The following is a 5,239-nucleotide window of genomic DNA, read 5'->3' as shown; positions in this document are numbered from 1 at the left end:
CTATGAGACTCCTGCCTGCTGTCCCTATACAGTATTCACTATTAGACTTTGGTCTGCTGTCCCTATACAGCATTCACTATGAGACTCGTGCCTGCTGTCCCTATACAGCATTCACTATGAGACTCCTGCCTGCTGTCCCTATACAGCATTCACTATGAGACTCCTGCCTCCTGTCCCTATACAGCATTCACTATGAGACTCGTGCCTCCTGTCCCTATACAGCATTCACTATGAGACTCCTGCCTCCTGTCCCTATACAGCATTCACTATGAGACTCTGTGTTCGTTTGTTGTTGAATGTTTCTTACTGCTTCTGTTGGTGGTGCTAACTATCACACTGCTGGTGCTGACTATTCCACTGGTGCTGACTATTACACTGGTGCTGACTATCACACTGTTGGTGCTGACTATTCCACTGGTGCTGACTATTTCACTGGTGCTGACTATCACACTGCTGGTGCTGACTATTCCACTGGTGCTGACTATTTCACTGGTGCTGACTATCACACTGCTGGTGCTGACTATTTCACTGCTGGTGCTGACTATTTCACTGCTGGTGCTGACCGCAGCCTGAATGTCGCTAAGGTCCTGGAGACACTAGGAAATTCCCACTCGTCGCACAGCTACGAAAAATGATGTCACTTGGCAGTGAGGAGAGATAAACGGGCAAAAATTGCCTCATTTGAAAACTCAGCCGTGTGATAAGGGTAAAGTTTCTTAGTGTGCGCAGGGCATAACAGTAATCGTTGCTCTTGGGGAAACACCGTTAGCTCAGTTGGTTTCATGCTGTACTATGATACGAATGACCGCGGTGCGAATCCCCAATGATGCGTTATGAACTCCGGTTATTTTTGTTGTTTTTTAAAAAGCACTACGCCTATTTGGCCCGATCCTATCGGAAACGGACTTGAACCTGTGGCTCTTAGATAACCTTAAAAAGTTGAAATTGATGTTGTCAAAACCTACCACACCTGATTGTTGATGTTATTGATAATTGCTGAGGCTACCGTCGTACACACGGCCGTCTTCCTTCACTTCCCGTGTCCCTCTTTTCTGAGTAGAGTTTTTGCGTTATCTCTTCCATTGAGGCCCGCACTAGGGGCAATGACGGCACTTGAGGGTAACATCTTCCTCCACTCAAATCTGTCGAGTGATAACAGGAGCTGTGGTTGTTCTCACGGAGGTAGGGCTGGGGGCTACGATAGAACGTAAGTCTACTTGACATGACTTTAGGGTCAGACTGGAAGGGGGCTTCGTGTCGAAATGACTCGCAAGAATGTAAGAAGTTTCTTCCTCGAGTAGGGAAATTACATAATGTTCATGTACGTGTGCTATTTTACGTAGGAGTGAGCACATCATACGATCAATATTGAATAAACTATGCCCTGAACTCGTCATTCTAAATGTTGTTCAAGATCTCTATCAAGAATCTCTGCTCACGAGAAAGAATTGTACTGGAACGTTTGATTGCAAGAAAAAAAAACATAGCTCATGCCTAAAGGTTAAACGGTACGGTACGAAACGGTACTGCACGCTATGGTGCGGTGCGGTCCGGTACAGAACGATTCTGAGTGGTTCAGTACGGTACGGTGCATTTCGGTAATGTACGGTACGATGCGTTTCGGCACGGTACGGTCAAAGAGTCTACATAACAAGAGGGGCCACTTCTCTCTTTGAGCCAATTAAAAAAGTGTCCTCAAACTTCGGTGGCGCCCTCTTCGCAAAAGCGCACCCTTTGCGAACAGAGTTACTCTACTTGGGTTTTTTAAAAATCAAAGTGAAACTAGCAAGTTTTTTGAATAAATTTCGGAAGAACGCTTTTTAAAAATGCTTACGCTGACAAAAAACCTCTTCCGGAGGAAATGGTGATTGTTTTCTTCGTTTATTTTGACTTTAGAATGAAAGGCAAGAGGTCATTAAAAAATGTTTAAACCTAACACTCCACACTGAACGAACCCGAACTGCTGATGAACAGCAAACGATCTGCGCACGCAAGGAAGGTGCTATTCCTATTCTTCTTCTGGAAAAACGAAAGAGAGCTTCAAAACAGACTGCAGCGCCACCTGAAGCAAAGAGCGAATTTCCGGCGGACACTTTTAGGGCTGAGTGGCCCCAGAGAGTATTTAATTATATTTTAGTGTCTCTGGTGGCCCATCTTGTTATCCGGTTGTTATGTACATGTACTATCTTTGGTACGGTACGGTGCGTTTCGGCACTGCACGGTGCGATGCGTTTCGGTACTGCACGGTGCGATGCAGCGCTGTACGGTGCAGTGTGCTGGGGCACGGACGAAGGATAAAAGTCCATCTGAACCCTCTATTTGGAACTTACTTGAACGCCCCGCACATCACGGTTTCCGCTTTCTGCGGATCGATCGCTGTCAACTCACTCAGCCTTGAACCCTAGATAGTCGGGTTACGCACATCTGCGCTAGGCCTTGAACCCTAGATAGTCGGGTTACGCACATCTGCGCTAGGCCCTGAACCCCACAGTATCGGGGTGGAAATGTCTACTGCTTGATAACATAAACACACATCGAATAAGAACAGACCATACTTTATACGTGACCCCTGGCCATTTCTTTATAAGGAACAGACTATTACAAGGGCAAAGGTTGCTTTCTTGACCTACCGCACAATTGAAAATAACTTAGCACATGGTAACGAAGTGGGTAATGAGAATGAGTCTTGGTCTTTCATCCCAGGCACTTTTTTTAATGCGTGTTGCTGGCCTTTTTCAAAAGGCAATATTTCACAGACTATCAAATATTTCCATATTCTGAAAACAGTAATAGTCCATGTAATGACTAAACAAAGTGTGTGCGAAATATTACGGCGATTGAAGTTGATTTAGTATTTTTTCCGATTTTTACAAAAACACCTAAAACCACTAGGCACAGCCAGCAGACCCCTGTTAAGCCATGCGCAAAACAGATTATTTAGCTTATCTCAAGGATGGGAGGGGGCGGAGAGGGTTGGAAGTTTACTTTTTTCCATCGTATGTTCTCGTGCTTTTCTGGAGAGATTTTCAACCAGTTGATGGGAGATTGGTGTTGTGCCAAGTTCACTCCCTTCCAGTCAATCAGAGTTTCTTGATTGATGTTGTTTTGATTATTTGTTAGCATCTGCGATGTAAAGGTTAATGGGTGGTTGGCGGGTGCTTTGGTGTGGTTGCTCCTTCTTTCCTATCAAACATCTATCGTCCTTATCTCTCCTCCTTTTTTGTGTATGTTACTCTCTTGTAATTTGTAATACATCTATTCTTCGGCACTTATTTGACCTTATTTTGTTGCAAGTGCCGTAAAACTGTTACAAAAACTAACTGTAATGGTTAGGCTCTATTATTATCCTGTTAGTCATGGCACTCAGAAGAAGTGAGTTCGATTCCTGTGTGTGTGGTAGTTAACTTAGCATTTCAGTCACAGTCTCGTGGGATGCTTTTGTATCTCATTCACAGACCAGGTTGTTATTGACTATTAGGGCCGGTGCAATTCGCTTCTTAAAATGAATTAGAATCTACGTAAATTATGTCAATGTAAAGCAGAGGATCTCAATCTGGGCTCTATCGAACGCCTAGGATTAAGTAGGTCATTCTCAGAAGTTCAGCGCAGTGTGCATGTGTGTGCGTGTGTGTGAGTGTGTTTGCTTGTTACTGTCTCGGACTATTGTCATCATTCCGGGTGTCTAAAGTAAAAATGAAGAAACATTTGAAGGGCAATAATTCAGTCACTTTTGAACCATTTCAATAAAATTTCGAACAAATAGAATTCAACCAGGGTAAAGTCACATTTGTCAATATGAAGAAAGCAACTTGCGTGTTTGAAAACATAAAGTTTTTACATTTTCAATTTAGATTAAATAAAAAGCAAAACTTTACAAGTTCTTGGAAATCAACCATATGTCGTGTGCCTCACCAAACAAACTCAGGGACCCCCCCCCCCCTTCCAGGGCGGTGCTACTGTATGAAGTGTCTGTAGGTCATTCCCAAAGGGGGGACATTAACATGTTCTTATGTTCAGTAGAATTATAAATGGGCTGATTCATCAATGTCATGCTCATAACTGTGCCTGAACCGCATTCGGGGAACTGCTGCTTTTTCTTTCCTCATACTTACTGTCGTCATTCTTCCTCTACTTCTTTTGTATGTTTTCCACTCTCTTGTGGCCCGCTTTTTCCGGGATGCCTTGATAGTCGAAGCAGACTTTGTGCTGTAGAGGCTAGAGAGGTGAGTCGAGTAAGCTTGATCCCCTGTATGAACTTCTCGTTGACATCCACCCCTTGGCGCTCGTATTACCTTATATGTAGTTGCGAGCGCCGTAAAAACTCTACTAAAACAAAAAACAAACCCAGGGAATGCGGTAGCTATTTAAATCATGCCCCAAGTTGTTGCTGTTAATGCTGGGGTCATCATTACATCGTTGGCAATGCCGCAAAGACATCATTTTTAGTATCATTGGATTCGACGCTCTCCAGAGTTCGCTATCTCTATGTCATATGTTGTGCTCTGTCATAGCCGATTATGAATATGAGGCTATTTAAAGAGCTGGTGTTATAATCAGTAATACGTCAAGATAATGGACGGGTTGATAACATTACTTTTCTGCCACCTCACAATTCGTGTGCCTGCTTAGTTGGTTTTTTAAAATATCATTCTTCGTTAAGTTGTGTCAACTCTATATCCTACGCCATAGAAGTTCCTGTCCGCTGTCCTTGACCTTACTCTGGGCAGCGAGTGGTGTTATCGATGAGTGTTTGTAAATTTATTCGTATTAATTATGTCCTATACTTGGTCCTAGAAAAGTGGATGGTTGGAGGATGCCACTAGTAGTTGCTGATTTCTTTTTCTTTTCCCGTCTCTTGTTTCTGCCTGTCTGGATTGCCTTTTCCTTGCCCAAAATGGCCGTTATTGGGCTGATTTCTCCTCTTTACTCTTAATTAAACAAGGGGGCTCTCATGGCTTAGAGGTTAAGGTGTTGGCCTCTCATTCTAAAGTCTCGGGTTCGAATCCGGGTAGCGACCGAAAAATTTTCTTTTCTAAAATTGTCTCCTTTCACCTAATTTCCTGCTCTCTAGCAATTTTCTGTTGTCTGCTTTCATTTCCACTTTCTGCCCCCACCCCCTCACCTCCTTTGCCCCCTCTTCTGGGCTCCTGACTCTTTCTGCAGCCTTTCTACTGCTACTCCTTGGCTCCTCCTTACTGCTGTCTTTCTGCCACACCCCTGATCTTCTGGTAGGAAAGGT

The sequence above is a fragment of the Aplysia californica genome, unplaced genomic scaffold (genome assembly GCF_000002075.1).
Source record: "Aplysia californica isolate F4 #8 unplaced genomic scaffold, AplCal3.0 scaffold00609, whole genome shotgun sequence".
Classification (NCBI taxonomy): domain Eukaryota; kingdom Metazoa; phylum Mollusca; class Gastropoda; order Aplysiida; family Aplysiidae; genus Aplysia; species Aplysia californica.
Note: the sequence above shows the minus strand (reverse complement) of the source record.